Genomic DNA, 20,094 nt, shown 5'->3' with positions numbered 1-20,094 from the left:
CCATATACCATCAGGTTTTCCTGCCTCAACTGCTCTTCTATCTCTTCGCACTTTAAACTATTGCTGCCACCCTGCATGTTACTGACGTAGCTCGGCCCTTGTGCTTATGTTTATTTTTTCTCCCATGGACTCCGTGTGGTTTGAATATTTGTGCCCCTTTAGAACCATCTTTTGCTACACTGTTGGCCTCAGGGATCTGGGTCCTCCCAAATAAGCTGTGGCTTGACAACCCATTTTATTACCGACCCTCCTGCCCGTCGCACCACTGTAGTGAATGTCATCTCGTGAAAATAGGCGAGTGCAGGGCTTGTACACGTCTTGAATAACTTCCATTAAGCTGTATCCGAGTTGCTGGCTCGTACCCTTCATCACACAATTGGCCTCTACTACCCTCCTTTCAATCCCAAGAGACTGCCCCCAGACCTCTGGGACTGTGCATATGGTCTAATGCACACTCCCAGAGGCTTCTCGGAGCTTACGCACACCGCCCTCTAACTGTCTCTGAAAGTTTTGATTCTTTCCCTTCAACAGATCATTGACCCCAGCATGAATATTGACGAGATTTTCGCCCTCCATGCTGTTCTCTACAACCTCCTGAGCTTCGGTCAGTGCATCCACCATGTCCTTCCCTGACTGCGCCTCCACCTTGACTCTCCCATCCTTCTTCACTGTCTTGAAGACGCCATCCCTAACCCTGGTCACGCTAGAGTTCCCCACCACCAGGACCTTTCTACGCTTCAATTGCTGACTTTCTGTTTCTGATGGCACCCCTGTTTGCTTCATCTTTTTCTCTTTCTGCCGTCAGTCCTGTGTTTCTGCCCGGTTCGAAGACTGCCGCGCTATCGAGCTGTATGTTTTCGGAGCATCCGTGCTGTGACCAGACACTGCGGTCTCCTGACCTCCCATCTCGCCTGTTCCTTCCCGCCTGTCGCCTTCTCCGCTACCCACGCCTTCCGTCTCACACCGCTAGGGGCCGGGGCAAAGCGCCTTTAGCTCCTTTACCCGCTGCTCGAGCAGAGTCCACCCTTCCCGTTTTTTTTCGAAGGTCACCCTTCATTTGCTCTAATAGGCTGGTGGTAGCCTCCTCCCGCTCACGCGACGCTCCTAGCTGTTTTTGGAGTTCTATCCTCTGCTCTTGTTCCACCCTAAGCTCCCCCTGAAGCCCTTTGATGCTAGCCTACATGCACTGCATGGCCGCCTTTAATGCCCCGCACAGCCTGCACACAAAGCTCGCCTTCTGCGCGTCAGCCAAACTCGAGAATTCTGTCTCGTCCAAGTAGCACCAGCGCTCGCCTTCTTCGCACTGCACCAGCTCACTCTCGCCCGTGGTTTTCCTGGCCTCCTTAGCCGTCGCCCGCCCGACCATCGAACAGAGCACCTGACAGCCCTCAGCTCAACCCTAATCCCGCTATCTAACCACCTCCGCTAACTATCCTACCTCAACAACTTTTAGAAGCTGCCGCCTAGCCCGCACACACACGAGTTCCATTTCGCTAGTAGACTCTCACTAGGTCCCTTTCGTGTTCGGCTCTTGCTGTTTAACAACGTCACCGTGATCGGTCGAGAGCGCTCGCCAGCCGGTAGTGCGGCACTTTTAGTCGCTTGCTCGTGTGGTCGCAACTTTCAACATATGCGCTTTGCCTATTCGGACTTGTTCGGGATCAATACGTGCCGGTGTGACCACGCCACAGTGATGGGTAAACAGCAAAGACTATGCTTTGCGCCTGGATGCAATGCGGGATATGTTTCGGCCCACAGACAAGAGAGAAAAGCGTCTCCCTTTTCTGTTCCCGCTGATGAATGGCGCAACGCCTTGGAGCGTGCGGGTTCTCGCGCTGGCAAACCACTGGAAAATAAGTGTATTTTGTGCGAAGCTCATTTCGACGAAATATTCATTGTTCGTAGCTACAAGCATGTTATGAACGGGTTCTTAGCAACTCGTGAAAAAACTGTACCTAAGGAGGGTGGGTTCCTGAGTGAATCAATGGCAGAAGAACTCCGCGTCACTATAACCAGCACCCTTTTCGTCCGGCACTATGTCACGAGAACTTTGGGCTGTAAATACTTGATGACGTCTTGCCTCTGCCAAGACGCGCCTAAAATCTTTTTTGAAATTCTGAAGTAAATGCCTGGCTCGAATGGTCACCCTTCGCTGACACAATTTTTGATCTCTCTGGATTGCCTCAGCTTTTAAAGTTTGGCACAGTCACCCTCCTGTGGGAACATGCCTTTTGGAGTTGATGATGATGATGATGAGCCTTCAGCTTTGCTGGCACTCGCCCACAAAGGGGGACCGCCCAAGAACCGGGCGGCAGGACCATCAAGTGAGTTAGTTATGGGTCAGACATTCAGGTAGTCTCGTAGCCGTAAATATAACAACCATAGACTAACAAAGTAATCTGTTTGTTGCCATTATGTACGCACACACGGCAGAGTGAACCTCCCTGTGACTATATCCTAATGTAATCCCTCCAAAGGATAAAATTACTTCCTCGTTTATTTTTAAACCTAGCTTCTCAATCGGTTCGACCGAGTATCTTTTCCTTTGATAAGAATTTCGTTGACAGGATAAAAAGAAATGATCTATTGATTCTAATTCATTGCACAAAAGGCATAACGGAGATACTGTGGGTCCATCTTTCTGTAGGTAATAATTGAGGTGTGGAAATCTGCATCGAAATCTGGTGCTTGTAATTTTAATGCCGAGATACACACGACTGTTTGTTCCAGCAAAATCTTAGATGTACGAAGTCTCTGACTTTATCCAATGATAATTTTCCAACTTCCTTGTGCAAACAAGCATTTCTATATCTGAGTGCTGTTACATAGGCGAAATCAGGAAAAATAGGTCCACTTAAAGATGCTTTGACTAACGAGTCTGCCATCTCATTTGGATACATCCCACTGTGGCCAGGTATCTATAGCAAGTGAAATGAATTTTTCTTTCAGGTTTGCTGGCAATAAACTGCTAATCATACACAATAATGTGAAATCTTTTGCTGTAGATAGTGCAGTGCATACTGCGAGAAAATCGGTACGTATGACTGCTTCTGTTTCGCTTGCAGGCAGTTTACGAAGTGCTAGAATTATAGCAAATTGTTCAGCGATGAATATAGGCGTGTAATCTGGTAATCGAACTGAAAAAGACCAGTCGAGCGAAGTCCAGACGATGCCTACTCCAGCCTTTTTGTTTAATACGGATGCATTCATCGCAATAATGTTGTTCATGGACAGATGAGTCAAGTAATCTTGTGACCAATTATTTAAATATCGAAGGGGCAGTTGTTTCGCATTAGAGGTGAAAATATCATCAAATTTAATTTCGAGTTTTGAACTAGGCACCTTCGTTATGGCAATTTGATAAATATTTACATTCAGAGGCTCTCGCAGTGCTTGGACGAACCTAATCTGAGGGGTGTGTAGTCTAGACTATTGTGTTCCGAAGAATGCGGTTGGTTCTTGAATAAAAACGTAAGACGCTTGTCTCAGAGGCGAATTGTATATTTTTAAAAAAGTCTGAACTGTAAGTATTCTAAACCGCGTTAACAAAGGTGGAAGACAAGTTTCCCCATACAAAACATTATTTGCCACAAATTTGGGGAGTCCAAGACACAAGCGCAAAGCTTCTCTTTCTGAGCAGCCTAGACCGGAAATCCACAATAATTCAATGAAATTGCAGAATAAGCTGGTGAGATGCTAGATGTGGGGCGCCTCAATGAGGTTCATGAAATGTATTGTTGCTTGTAAAGCCCTCCCTGACCACACTGATCTCATTCGATGCAAAAGTGACTCCTGGATCACTTATTACGTCAGTGGCTATGTGGCCTGGAAGATGGTGAAAAAGACGAAGTGCAACAAATGTAACAAGTTGTTGCTTCACTCAGAATTCCAGCTTGCTTCCAGCAGAAACATGCCTTCTGTACCCGTCCGAGTCCCTAACACACCTGGTCAGAGCTATGGAAGATGCATTCACCTGTTGCTTCAGTTTCAACAAGTTCAAAAGTGACAGCGTAACAGATCTCATCTCTTACCTGTCGGTGAAGAGGTTAAATATGGTCGGCTGTGAACACCACAAGCTGGAAGTGACAATTCAGATAATTAGGTTCTTTACACTGACCATAATGCATTATCTCGTTGCTGGAGAAAGTGCGTCCAATCAAAAAAGGGAGAGAAAAAAATAAATTTCTTGAAGTTGAGACGTATTACTTAACTGTCGTAGTGCTAACTCCGCGAACAAGGTTTTATTTTATGCGTTTGTGCATTACTGACACTCTCTTGTTTCTTGTGGTTTTACTACTGCCTTGTTCACATTATTATAAATTTCCCATTAACAACTGTGATGTCACTGTCTGGCTGTGTTTCACATATGCAGAAATCAATTTTTTCTTGAACTGGTTTGCGACTGCATATATTTTTGCCAATAAAATTTTTGTGTCATGTGTGTATGTATGCCCATTGTATTATCGTATATATACAATGATACAGTGGGCATATAGCGCATTTTCCTTAGTTGCCTTATTCCCTTGCTTTAGCTGAGTTTCATATAACTTGCTGCTTTCTTCAACCTTATTGCATATGTTGTGTTTTTTTATCATGCTGTTTTTTTTGCTTTCGAGAAAATAATTGTTTTGCTTGTAAAATTAGACCTCGATTGCGCAAGTCATAAAAATAACGGTTGCCGCTACCTTTATGTACATTGAGACTTCACGGAAAACACTGCGGCATCAAATTTGAAAAGTGCACGGACATTGTTTTGGTGTCAAGCTCACAGCAAGTCACTTGAATCGCTATCATCTAAGCTTCATAGCTGATATACTGCGAAGTGAATTGAAAACACTAGTTTTAGTGCCATATACCCTTTGCGGGTATATGGCAAGATTAAGAAGTTTGCGGGTATAAATTGGCAGCAGCAAGCACAGGACCGGGTTAACTGGCGGAACATGGGAGAGGCTTTATCCTGCAGTGGACGTAGTCAGGCTGATGATGATTATGATGATACCCTTTGCAACGCGCCCCCAAAATTGTGACAGGTAGACTTTGTTATTATCTGCAGGGTAGCGTGAAATATTTGCAACAAAAAACAACTGATACGCTCGAGCAGGCGCGATGAGGGGCATCTCAAAAGCGACCACAGCGGCGCCGCATCCGGATGAATTCTCGCTCGCTCTCCGGCGCGCCGACGATGACACTTGTCCTTCTAGCCCCCATAATCACGGTTTCACAACGAGTGACGTCAGGGTACAGTGTACTAGAAGGGGGCAGTGGGCTCACTCTCCGGCGGATGGTATGCAGAGGGGTGGCTCCAGAAATGTCACACGTTTGTGGTTCTCTGGTCACACGAGCAGAGGCACTGGCATCGCCATCAATACCAGATAACAGATAATTACAAATATCTGGGCATATGGATAATGAATAGGGTCGAGTACCTAAGGGAACATGAATAATACCTGTCGACTTAATTGATTGATTGATTTGTGGGGTTTAACGTCCCAAAACCACCATTTGATTATGAGAGACGCCGTAGTGGAGGGCTCCGGAAATTTTGACCACCTAGGGTTCTTTAACGTGCACCCAAATGTGAGTACACGGGCCTACAACATTTCCGCCTCCATCGGAATTGCAGCCGCCGCAGCCGGGAACCGAACCCGCGACCTGCGGGTCAGCAGCCGAGTACCTTAGCCACTAGATCACCGCGGCGGGGCAGGTGTCGACTTAAGGTCGTATTTTTTTCTCAAAAAAAAACTTTAGTCTCCTAAAAATATAGGCATAATAAACTCTCCCCAGAGCAAGCATTTTTATACTCAGGTAATCATGCATAGCGCAACAACACAAAGAAATAAATCAGGGGCAACGTCAGGATTATTTTACTCATGATAAGTGAGTTCCTTAAGGGTGAGCAGGGAGGCAGGGAACTTAGCCATTGTGTTGTGACTATGTTCTCTCTTGAGAGGGGGCAGTGGGGGGCGAGTGAAAGTCGATGGGGGGTAGCTTCAGCTCCCCCGTGCCCACCCCTTGCGTCGCTACTTGGAAAAAATGCAAACAGAACATTTCGGCAAGGTTTCTGAATGCTTGTATTACAGAAAAATAGCTGCAATATTGTTCAGCTTTTAACACATGGCACAAACAATTTTGCTTAACATGAAAACCAAATTAGCCATTCACACGAGCAAGGTTATAGTAAATTTCGCGAACAACACTCAGACTACACTCTGCGAAATACGGAAAGATCCCACGTACGGCATAGGTTGGCAAAATAAATAGAACTCAGTCAGACTAACTCAGTAACCATATCATCATCATCATCATCATCAACCTGACTACGTCCACTGCAGGACAAAGGCCTCTCCCATGTTCCGCCAGTTAGCCCGGTCCTGTGCTTGCTGCTGCCAATTTATACCCGCAAACTTCTTAATCTCATCTACCCACCTAACCTTCTGTCTCCCCCTAACCCACTTCCCTTCTCTGGGAATCCAGTCAGTTAACCTTAATGACCAGCGGTTATCCTGTCTACGCGCTACATGCCCTGCCCATGTCCATTTCTTCTTCTTGATTTCAGCTATGATATCCTTAACGCCCGTTTGTTCCCTAATCCACTCTGCTCTCTTCTTGTCTCTTAAGGTTAAACCTACCATTTTTCTTTTCATTGCTCGCTGCGTCGTCCTCAATTTAAGCTGAACCCTCTTTGCAAGTCTCCAGGTTTCTGCTCCGTAGCTAAGTACCGGCAAGATACAGCTGTTATATACCTTCCTCTTGAGGGATAGTGGAAATCTACCTGTCATAATTTGAGAGTGCTTGCCGAATGTGCTCCACCCCATTCTTATTCTTCTAGTTTCTTCAATCTCGTGGTTCGGCTCTGCGGTTATTACCTGCCCTAAGTAGAAATAGTCTTTTACAACTTCAAGTGCACTATTACCTATCTCGAAGCGCTGCTCCTTGCCGAGGTTGTTGTACATTACTTTGGTTTTTTGCAGATTAATTTTAAGACCCACCTTTCTGCTCTCGTTGTCTAACTCCGTAATCATGAGTTGCAATTCGTCCCCCGAGTTACTCAGCAATGCAATGTCATCGGCAAAGCGCAGGTTACTAAGGTATTCTCCATTGACTCTTATCCCTAACTGTTCCCATTCTCGGCTTCTGAAACCCTCCTGTAAGCACGCGGTAAATAGCATTGGGGAAATTGTGTCCCCCTGCCTTACACCCTTCTTGATTGGTATTCTGTTGCTTTCTTTATGAAGCACTATGGTAGCAGTTGATCCCCTGTAGATTTCTTCCAGAATGTTTATATATACTTCATCTACGCCCTGATTCCGCAGTGTTTGCATGACGGCTGATATTTCTACTGAATCAAACGCCTTCTCGTAATCTATGAAGGCTATGTATAGTGGTTGGTTATACTCTGAGCATTTCTCTATTACCTGATTGATAGTATGAATGTGGTCAATTGTTGAGTAGCCTGTTCGAAATCCTGCTTGTTCCTTTGGTTGATTGAATTCTAATGTTTTCTTTACTCTGTTAGCAATTACCTTTGTAAATAGCTTGTATACTACAGAGAGCAAGCTGATCGGCCTGTAATTCTTCAAGTCCTTGTCATCTCCTTTCTTATGTATTAGGATGATGTTAGCGTTCTTCCAAGACTCTGGTACTCTTCCCATCAAGAGACACCTCGTAAACAGGGTGGCTAGTTTTTCTAACACAATCTGTCCTCCATCTTTCAGCAGATCTGATGTTACCTGATCCTCACCAGCAGCTTTGCCCCTTTGCATGCTTTCCAAAGCTTTTCTGACCTCTTCTATCATTACTGGTGGGGTGTAATTTAGGTTACTGCTAGATCTTATAGTATTAAGGTCGTGGTTGTCTCGGCTACTGTACAGATCTCTGTAAAACTCCTCCGCTATTTTAACTATCCTATTCATACTGGTAGTTATTTTGCCTTCTTTGTCCCTTAGTGCATACATCCGACTTTTGCCTATCCCAAGTTTCCTCTTCAATGCTTTGACACTTCCTCCGTTTTTTAGAGCGTGTTCAATTCTCTCCATGTTATACCTTCTACATCGCATACCTTACGTCTATTAATACACTTCGGAAGCTCTACCAGTTCTATTTTGTCTGTTGTATTTGACACTTTCATGATTTGACGCTTCTTAAATAGGTTCTTCGTTTCCTGGGAAAGCTTGCCAGTGTCCTGTCTAACTACCCTGCCTCGAACCTCCACTGCACACTCCTTAATGACACTCGTCAGATTATCATTCATTGTATGTACGCTAAGGTTGGTTTCCTCACTAAGAGCCGAGTACCTGTTCTGCAGCGACACTCTGAATTCCTGTACTTTCCCTCTCAGTGGTAGCTGATTGATTGGCTTCTTGCGTATCAATTTCTGTCGTTCCTTCTTCAAGTCTAGGCGCATTCGAGACTGTACCATTCTATGGTCACTGCATCGTACCTTGCCAATCGCTTCCATATCCTACATGATTCCAGGGTGTGCACTCATTATAAAGTCTATTTCGTTCTTATTTTTGCCATTAGGGCTCCTCCATGTCCACTTGCGATTTTCTTGTTTTCGGTAGAAGGTATTCAAAATCCGTAAATTATTGCGTTCTGCGAATTCTACTAGTAGCTCTCCTCTGGCGTTTCTAACACCGATGCCGTAATTTCCTACTGCCTGGTCTCCAGCCTGCTTCTTCCCTACCTTTGCATTAAAGTCACCCATCACTATAGTATACTGTGTTTTTACCTTACTCATTGCCGATTCCACGTCTTCATAGAAGCTTTCAACTGAAGCGTCATCATGGCTGGATGTAGGCGCGTAAGCCTGTACTACCTTCATCTTGTATCTTTTATTCAGTTTAATTACGATACCTACCACCCTTTCATTAATACTATAGTATTCCTCTATGTTGCCAGCTATGTTTCTGTGAATTAGGAACCCCATTCCCAGTTCTCTTCTGTCTGCCAAGCCCCTGTAGCAATGGACATGACCATTCTGTAGCACCATATAGGCCTCATCTGTCCTCCTAACCTCACTGAGCCCTATTATATCCCATTTAACACCCTTCAGCTCCTCGAATAGTACAACTAGACTTCCCTCACTAGATAAGGTTCTAGCGTTAAACGTTGCCAAGTTCAGGTTCCAATGGCGGCTGTCCGGATCCAGAGATTCTTAGCACCCTCTGCAGCGTTGCAGATCTGACCGCCGCCGTGGTCAGTTGCTTCGCAGCTGCTGGAGACTGAGGGCCGTGAGTTATTTGACGTAAGCATGTGGGAGGTAGTGGCCAGATACTGCACCAGGGTGGCCAATCCTTCTCTGGTGAGGGAGTGCGTTCTCGGCGGTGTTTGCCGGTGAGGCCGCATCCCAGGCCTCCTAATCCAGTTCCATCAACACGCGGATTTTTTTTTTTAATCCGGTTGGGAACTGCGCGGTACCGGGATTTGAACCACGCACCTCTTGCATGCGAGGCGGATGCTCTAACCACTACGCCATCGCCGCGCTCCCACATACACATTGGGAAACAAATGGATAGCCGTGATTACAGATTACGCTACATGCTATGCTAATACCCGAGCTTTACCGCGAACCTATGCAATCGACGTCGCTGAATTATTGTTACGGGACGTTATATTGGTTCATGGTGCCCCAAACAACTCCTCACAGACAGTGGCAGTACATTTCTACCCCAAGTCATCGGACATCCTGCGTTCTTGTGCCACGCAACACACACTGACCCCCGCTTACCACCCTCAAACAAACGGCCTTACGGAACACTCTAACTGTACTCTCACAAATATGCTCGCTATGTACGTGTCGCCCGATCACCGAGACTGACAACTTGCCTTACCCTACGCAACTTTTGGATATGATTCATCCCCTCACGACACAGTGGGCTTTTCGCCATTCTACTTATTGTACAGAAGACAGCCGATTTTACCACAGGACATAGTCATCTCGGCTCACACCTCGTCCACCAGTGAGTACGCCACGACGCGATTGCGCGAGCCGATCATGCCCGTCAGCTCGCCCGCACTCTGCTGATGGCGTCGCACACCAACCAACGTCGTCGATATAATGCGGAACATCGAGACGTACATTTTGCTCCCGGTACCCTCGTTTTACTCTGGTCCCCTCATAGTCGGGTGGGTCCATCGGAAAAACTTTTTGTCTTATTACAGGAGACCTTAGCCTGTATTTCGCCAAGCAACACCTGTCACATGATATCAGACCCATCTATACATCATCATATGCTGTGCGGTCCAATAATATAGTACATGCCTCGCAGATCAAGCATTACAAGAGTGCGTCAGATAACCACCTTTAAAGCACCGGAACGGTGCCTTCGCCGCCGGGGCTCATGCTAAGGTGTCATGGATATGAAGAAGACAAAGCAGATAGACTGGCGCGAGCTAATCTGTGCCTACTATGCCAAGTCAGACTCCTTCTCATAACAACATTTAGGGGGTACATGGTGTGTGGAGACACTCCCTGCACTTGCGGACCAAACATGATGAAAATACACATGCCCATGTAGTCCCTCCTGCCGACTTCAAACATGCCACATAACTTATCTGCAAAGGCAGTTTTTTCTGTTCTTAGGGTTGAATTTTATCGCAAGCACAAAACCCGTCTCTGAATGTGTCAGTGCTGCTTCCTAAGGTTTTATGTCATCTTTAATTTTTGTGTAATCTGTACTTAGTCACTTAAGATGGAAGTTTTTGCATTGCAATAAGGCTGTAGCAGATCAATGGTTTTATTTTTACTGTAATATTGATTGAATATTTTGTTTTAATGTTTTTGTAACCTTAGTTCATTGTCTTCTTGAATTTAATGCCGAAAGTACAATGAAGTGATTTTCTGTCACACTTAATCATACCTAACTTTACTAATACCTAACCATATGTGATATATTATAGTGATACTTAATCATGTTTAACATTGTTAATGATGACTGACAGAGGGCATTCTGGAATACTGTAGCATTTTTTACTTCACTGTGTCTTTTGTGCGAGTATCTTGGATGGAATTAGAATTCGGGGTGTTGCCAAAACCACCATTTGATTGTTAAACACAGATTTGTTGTGAAAGCCATTAATTTTGACTACTCATGGTTCTAAGATACCTAAATTAAAGCGCGCTGGGCGAGAAAAAAAATCAATTGTTCGACTGCTGCTTTTTGGCTGTAACAAATTTTCTACCTTCATATATTTGCTACTGGGCCAATAATGTGTTTGCTAAGCTAGCCTGCTAATTTTCGTTGCACTGATAGAAGTCTGTTCGAAGAAAACAGTTTGTGCCTTTTGTATGTGTGCAGGTTCCTGGACCAAGTATCTCGCCAGCCCCTTAATTCCTTTGTATAGTTATAGTTACTATAAAGCATGCAAGTTTTGGGACAAAGTATGCGGTCATTGTTATGAATAATAAAGGTTTAACGTATGGAACAAGATTTGTTAAAATTTTGCATTTACTTTTGGATGTGAAGTATGATACATTCCAGGCAACACCTGAAATAATAATGAGCTGACGTTTAAAAGCCCATCTTGTCTCCAAGCAAAACAGATTATTGTAATGATGGATGGCAGTTACTAATTGATTCTTTTAACAAATATGGCACAATTTTGCTGGTTAGAATAGTGCCAGCAATAAGTTGATGCCAAATTAGGTTTCTGTCCCTACTTGTCACTCTCTACAGTGAACAGCTAAATGCACCGATTGTAAAACGCTAACATAATGCAACAAATTAATCACGGGAAGCACTCTAAAACTGGTTTACAGGAAAAATAAATGTCTAAAAAAGTGTTAAAAGATCTAGCAAAAGTCTTTCTAGAATCTTGGCAAGAAGTTTACTAGGCTTCTAATATTATAAGTATAGTAAACATTTACAAAAGTTCTTTAAAAGATCTAGAACAACGTTTTTAGACTTCTTGCTAAAAGTTGTCTAGCCGAATAATAATGTGGTGTTAGCACAGCTACAGGGGGCTTTCAAGCTGCTCAGGTTTAAATAACATCTCAAAAAGACCTCTTATATACTTTTGGACTATCCTTTTTGGACATTTACTATAAGTTTTTTAGCTTTTCTTGTGTTTCGTGGGAGTGAGTCCAAAGTACAAAATATATTTCTTGAGTGAGACTGAGTGAGTTACACATTTCATTGCCGACCTCAAGCCCTATATAGTTATCTTCAGCATTGCCATCAGTGTAACCTGGATTCATGTTTATACTCGCGCCTGCTTACAGGTATTTTAAACAGTGTCCTCTTTATACACCGTTTCACTATTGAATAATTAGAGGCGTGAATGATGCAGGGGGGTAGCCTTGAACTCCCCCAATAACTCTTCCAGGAAACATCTTGATTACTATACCTTATGCTGTCATTTCTTTAAAAAAATTACCCTACTGGTTTGGAAGCACTCACTACTCATTTTCGAAGATACTATGTCAAACGGCACCAAGAAGAGCACCGATTACGAGAGATACAGATGTGAGAGCATTGACACCATGATCGGAGAAGCTAATTCTGGGCTGACGGACTCATGAGTCGACTCACTCGGACTCACTCAGACTGGGATCGAGCCGTGATTCTGAGTGAGTCCGGGTGAGTTATGTGCTGGTGAGTTTGAGTCCGAATGAGTCTGGCGGAAGAAAGCTTTCGTGAATGTGAGTTTAAGTGAGCCCGGCTCACGGAAAGTTTTGTGAGTCTGATTGAGTCCAAAGCTAAAAATATATTTCACAAGTGAGTCTGAGTGAGCTCCACCAGTTATGACGACCTATGCCTACAAGACCATACAGTCGAGCCCTTCATAGTGGATAATTGCTGCAGCTCAGACCATGGTTCCACTCCACCACATTCATCAGGCGTCGACGTTGAACAAATGTTTTCATCGGACCTCACCCCTGATCAAGCTGAAGCCCTCCGTCATGTTCTTGAGTGCTATTGTGGCATTTTCGACTTCACCAATAAATCCCTAAGCCAAATGACTGTTGTTACTCATCGTATAAATACTGAATATGCGAGTGCCATTCACCGACGTCCATACCGGGTTCCTGCGTATGAGCATACAGTAATACAACAGGAAGTAGAGAAGATACTAGCGAAAGACATAATCAGGCCCTCGTGCAGCCCTGGGCTTCTCCCGTCGTCCTGGTCAGAAAGAAGGATGGAACGTGACGCTTTTAAGTAAATTATCGGCATTTTAGCAAAACTACAAAGAAAGATGTGTACCCTCTGCACCGCATCGACGATGCCCTGGACTGCATTTACGGTGCTACTTATTTTTTCACTATCAACTTTCCGTGTGGCTACTGGCTGCCGATGAGATGGACCGTGAGAAGACCGCAATAATCAATCCTGATGGTCTTCATCATTTCAAGGTAATGCCCTTTGGTCTGTGTAATGCACCGGCCACATTCGAAAGAATGATAGACTCTTTGCTCTAAGGGCTCAAATGGGCAATCTGCTTATGTTATTTAGATGACGTTATCGTTTCTTCGCCCACATTCGACTCGCATCTCTAAAATTTATTGGAAATTCTTCACATTTTCTGTAGATACGGACTTCAATTGAACTCTTTGAAATGCCACTTCTCTCCTTATCAAATAACCATACTTGGCCATCTTGTCGATGTCTGAGGGGTGTGCCCAGATCCTGTAAAAATTCTTACCATTAGGGAATTTCCTGTTTCGAAGTACACAAATGATTTTTAGAGTTCTGGGGCTGTGACCTTACTTCCAATGCTTTGTCAAAGGAGCACTGACATCAAATTTACTCATGCCAAGATTTTTGCGTCAGCGAGTAGCTATAGACCCTGTAGCAGCCATTGGCAACTTAAAACGCAACTGAAGGATAAATAACTATCACTTTTAATGATTTATACCACTGGTATCTAGCACTACTCAAAACGGTCGGCAATCCCACCATTTCTAGCTCTCGGAGCACCAGCAGTGGTGCTACCTCATGGTCACCTCGAGATCACGCTACAGCTGACCACTTCTCCACAGAAAAGAGTGACGTGAGGCCCAGCTGCTCCACAAACATTTCGTCGGCTAGGTGGACACATTCAGTCATGCCTTATCACCAACATTGCTGCCATTGCTGTAAAACGTGTCGACTCGGGTTCAATACGATAGTCTGGAGCTTGGAATCTCCAAGATTCGCGACATACCGAATTATTTTTGCTTCGATCGACCTTTTGCATTACAGTAATTCCGAAATGGACGCCATTCCAAGCAGCACTGCAGAGGTGCCCAAGGATGCAGGCTTTAGTAATGTTCGCTTGCTTGTCTCAGTTAGCTATAGTATTGGTGTGTTTTGGTGTGCAAAGCATTCAGGTATACACAGAGGGGCCAATGCAATATAGCTATAGTGAATGAGCATCAGCGGAGAAACAGAATGCGTTTCCTGCTTGCCAGGTTCTTTTTTGCGCCTCCAGATGGCCACACCTATCCAGCCTCTCGCGGTTAATATGGTATTACCACTTTTACATGGACGCAGTCTACAGATTAACTAAAATTCAACGATACCTGTGTGTTACTTGTTAGCGATGCTATCTGACTATACGCTGTTCGACTTTTGATAGCTTGTGGTCGTGCTGCAGTGTGTCACATACGTGATATGAAAAGACACTCTTATTGCGCGATTCCGTGCTTTGAACTAGATGAGTGCAACTCATCTGCAACTCACAATGATTCCCCGACATGCTGACCTACAAGCACACGTTTAATCATGCTCTTTTTTCTGCCCGTTGTTTTAAAGGAGGTTTTTATATGAATAATTTCACAAAATCATTCAAACCGGTGCGCCGAAGACTAGACGCGACGGGCGAGTGTGTTTCTGCCCTTCGGCGCCAGTCGGAGCCGCGATAAGAACAATCAGATCGTACAAGTCATCGCTACTAGGACATCGTCACTCAGAATGGTATTTGTGGAATGTATCACATTACAGTAACCATATATAAATATATTTTGCTTTGGACTCACTCCGGCTGAGACTAACGAACTTTCTCTCTATTTAAACTCACTCAGACTCAGACTCACCGATGTTTTTGTCAGCCGGATCCACTAATATTTTCCTCAAGTACACCCACTCATACTCAGACTGATCAAAACGTTCCTCCAGTGGACTTACTCGGACTCATAGACTCGCCAAATGTTTCTAAAACAGACGCATTTGGACTGAAAATGAGCGATACTCGACTTGGTCCGCCTCATACAATAAACGTCGAAGGAGCACCTATAAAAACACATAGGCAACCTAGAAATATACAAATATATATATATATATATATATATATATATATATATATATATATATATATATATATATATATATATATATATATATATATATATATATATATATATATATATATATATATATATATATATATATATATTATATTATGCCTTGAAAAAGACGGGGTTCCTGTCGAAACGTCGGCACAATAAACAGTTGTTATGTGAAAGCGCATCTACTTTCATATATATATATATATATATATATATATATATATATATATATATATATATATATATATATATATATATATATATATATATATATTAACTTTCAACATACAAAAACAAGTTATTTCCACTGCCTCTGAATGTTAATATTATAGAGAAACTTGATATTCCATGCGATTTCCGCGACAGGCACATGCGCGCTGATAGCACTAAATACAATAAGTACCCAATGAATTGGCTGCTGTAAATACCTGTGCTATTTTGAAATTTGGAGTTACTATGCTGGTATATAGATTCGCCCACGCTTGTAATTTGGTCATTGTGCGGAGTGCTATAATATAACATTTTTGTCAGCAGAAAATCTGAGAACCATGACTTGACAGGGTCGCGTTTTTTAAAAAGTCTATTACCTGTCCCGAGTTTCATATCAGGTAAGGTGCATTCATGGTTCATTATTCGTCAAGTCTTCCTGCAAAACACTACAAGGAAGACTTGTCTTCATTGGATGCACTAGTGTTAGTGCACATATACGTGTTATCCTACATAAGCTGGGTCTTTCGACAATAATTAATCAGTTGCAATACAGCGCCTGTGTTTGCGTCTATTTAGCTATGCATGATTGTGTTGTATTGTATACTGCTTTCTCAAAAGGAAAATAATGAATGACTAGGTCGTTAGCTACCTGCTGCAACAAATAAAAAAAACAAGATGCAACACTTTTTTCTTCTTTCAGTACTCCTCTTTCTACCCCCCCCCCCCCCACTCCCGCACACACACGCACACCAGAGCTATAGGCACCCAAGAAGGAAGAGGGGCTGTTTACGGTTGCGCACCTGTCATTGCTTTTCTAAATGTTTCGGTGTGAGGGGGTTCATCGGAGCAACGAGGATATAATGTACGACAGGAATCAAAGGTGAGCATTCGACATAAGCCTGTCTATTTGGCATAGAAACTGAAGAAATGAGAACTCCAACCAAATTATATTCAAGAAAAAAGAAACCGATGTTTCAAAGCTGGTCCGGCTTCTTCTTCAGGGATGAGAGATCGGCTTCAGAACGTCGTTTTTTTAATATGTTTCGGTTGGACTTTTCTCATTACTTCAATGTAGGAATAGAAGTGGGATGATGGTAAAGAAAAGGGTAGCCCCAGTGGCTTTCGCAATACTTCATTAGGCAAAATATCTTCTCCTTTAATCTTCCTGTGTAATCTAGCCTTCTCATGACTCTCGGCTAAGCTTTGTATTGTGCTCGGTAGCTCAGGGCGAGGGGAGTTTCCACGAACTTTACCTGCCTTGCAAACCAGTTAATGCATGCAAGCTTCCCCTGAATGGATGAATCTGTGGTTGAAGAAAAAAAAAAAAGACGCTATCTTTTCTTGCGAGAGCAGGGCTCAGTGGCTTGAAGAGAGGGGGGGGGAGTGGAGAAAAGAGTTTAGAAATAGGAAGGAGGAGAAGGTTTGGAAAAACATGATGGCCATGGCTGCCAGAGCAGAAAGAGTATAGGAGCCGTTGGCAGGGCTGTCTCAGTCGTACGACTTGGAAATCTGGAGCTGCAAACCACGTACGCACATACCTATGGCCATTCCCACAAGAAACAAATGTCATAGATCACCTTCCTTGGGCAAGAATACAGAAAACTAGCTAAACGAAAAAACTGAAATAAATAAACAACCGATAATCCGACCACGGATTGTCACCACCGCTGCGCAAGGAAGGAAAAACGTAATCCGTGACCTCGGCACGAGCGGCTACACAGAGGCATTTATTCGCAGAACACTGTGTATAAGAAAAGGCACAGAAAACACGACACCAATGGCACCGCAACGACGCCGCATGTCGACCCAACTTGAGCGCAGGGAACAGCGAACGGAGCACAATGGCAGAACACTGCGACACCACTCGCTACATGTTTGCCCCATACCAGTCCCGAAGGCACGGTGTAGAGCTCGTTGCGTTTTGTAGTCTTTCTGCATTCCTTGAGGAGCACAAAGAGCGTGAAAGGTTGGGTACGAGAAACTTGAGCGTGGAAAACGACTTTGCCATGAAGCCTTTTGCAGGGTGGACTGGAAAAACGCAATGATGTGTGAGGGACGACAGGAAGTTCTTACGCGCTTCAAAGATGACTCGGAATGGAAAAGTGTTTGAATGAGAATGAAAAAATCTACAAAACAAGGGCATTGCTATGTTGTGTCGGTACAACAGAACTGCAGGCCGTTTGGACAAAGATGGCAGCAATATCTCCTAAAGATACTCGAGAATTAAAAGCCTCGCTGATGGCCGAGAGGTAAAAGAATTCTTCGACCACGTTTCAGCATGAATAAATTTATTTCCGCGAGTGATGAAGGATCACGTACGACATGAACGGTGCGTTTCTGCCTCCTTCCTTCTTGAAATATGGCCACGAGAATTTTTATGGTATCCTAAATTACGCAGCCGTTGCTTAATTGGTAGCAAATGACATGAAAAAAGCCCATGGTCTGTGTCATCGTACATTTTAACAAAACTTGAAATCCAGCCAGATGGCGCATTGCTATCACGAATTTTTTAGCGCAAACTAATGCTTCCTCACGACGTTCACAAGCACCCATCCTGTCTCTCCCGTTCTTCTTAACGTCTTGTTTAGTGCTCACAACTTTTCGAATCACCACATTTATTCAAGTAAAAACTGAAGTGGCATCTGAGGGCGCAAGCAGTTCAACGCATTTGAGAGAGAGTACGGTTGCTCGATCGCTCACGAATCGTGCTGCTTTCACGTCTCTGAAGCCACATTAATAATGAATCTGGAGCTTATCACTTATTCTCCGTTGATTAGGTACATAATCATAAATCAAGCTCAGTGTAAATTCTGATGTCACGTAATAAAGGAGACCTGGAGTGGCACATGTGTCACAACAAGCTGCAGAACCCAATTCCATGCCTTCGTACCGTCATGCTCGTTTAATACGAACGTTTGTATATTGGATAACAGAAACAACATTAAAAGACCGAGAAATATTTTGTTTCTCCGTTCTTTAGTAACGCACTTCGTTATGTATTCTTCTGTTCTCAGGGAGCAGATCACGTGAGGTTTGTAGCAAGAATTACCATAAAGTGCTGTTTCTATTTCACCACAGTCAGCGAACGGTGTACCCTACAAACTCATCACCTACATTAAACTTCGTGCCAACACAATGCATACAATCCTCAAAAACATCACCAAAAAATACAGGTTTCACGGAAAGAATTTCCTAATGCTTCATTATATATTCCAACGTCAAATGTAAAAATACCACCACCATGAACGGGATTAACTCCTTGACCAAATTTCACTGCAAAAAGCGCTCGAATAACTGCACCTTCCAGGTATGCAATATACATTGCATGAGGTTTTAGAGGTGTGGTGACATCATTAGTTCAGGTTACATTGTTTTAGCGTAGAATTAGCTTTCTAGTCACGTTTTCTATGCTTTTTAATGTTAATATTTCACCTCATCGGTCATTTAGTGACGGTCATTTCATTTCCACATCCTTAAACGAGAGTTATGGATAGTTGATATTCAAGCATTTTTTAAATATATATGACTGGTGTTTATCAAAGAACCTAGAATGAGTTCCGGGGAGGGGGAGATGTGAACAGTTTTATCATTTGCAAAGCAAAGCTTTCGGCTTTACAAGCCGGAACGTCAATACGACAAAAAGGCACGCCATCGTGGGAGGTTTTAAATATTCGGAACCATAGGTCGGCAAAATGAATGGAGCCTATGAGGACTCACTCAGTAAATGTGCTTTTATCTTAGGACTCGACATAGGGCCCAGCCTATAGCCGGTATTTTGTTCACATATATAGGTGACCAAAAACATTTTTCTCTGCAAAACAATTTCCCAATAGACTGCTTTCATGAAGTAAATCAGCCCGACATTTCTTGAATACACCTGAGGTAGTCACCAAAACGCCTTGAACGTTTGGCGTGGAATGACCGATCAAACTTCACGTCAATACCTATCACTTTTCGTCTCCACTGTCTTTATTCAAGTTCGTGTTCTTCATTTCTTGACATTCAACTTCACAGTAATTTAACAAATCCGCAATATATTGGTTCTATAGAAAAAAATAGCTGCGGTATACGCATCTTAAATAAAACTTGGCCGTGTACTTACGCCCCATCTCCCTGTTTTGTATCAATCATTTCACCGTTCTCATCTCACCATATTGCCACGTGGTTGCGACCGCAACGAATATGGTACTTGGGTTGCTCAAGACAACACTTTTTATTTTGTGAACTTGTGCCTAGAAAAGTACAAAGTACTTAAAATTCACGCTATATGCAGATAGCGATAATTAGAGCATTGGTCGTCGGTACTATGATCTGCGTAAAGGTACGTCACTATATATACCCGTGGCATCGAACATCATCAGTATTGTAGGTGTCTCAAGCTTATCAGAAGATTCTAAAATAATGTAGAATTTTCGCAGGCAGCCAAGCGTGCTTTGTGCAAGGCAACTGATTATTATGTGGTGTTTAGCGTTTCAAAATCACCCCATATGATTATGAGAGATGCCGAAGTGGAGGACTCCAGAAGTTATGACAACCAGGGGTTCTTTAAGAATGCACCCAAGTTTGAACACACGGACCTACAGCATTTTCGCCTCTATTGAACATACAGCCGC

Source organism: Rhipicephalus microplus, unplaced genomic scaffold, assembly GCF_043290135.1.
Source record: "Rhipicephalus microplus isolate Deutch F79 unplaced genomic scaffold, USDA_Rmic scaffold_13, whole genome shotgun sequence".
Lineage (NCBI taxonomy): Eukaryota > Metazoa > Arthropoda > Arachnida > Ixodida > Ixodidae > Rhipicephalus > Rhipicephalus microplus.
This window is presented reverse-complemented; position numbering follows the sequence as displayed.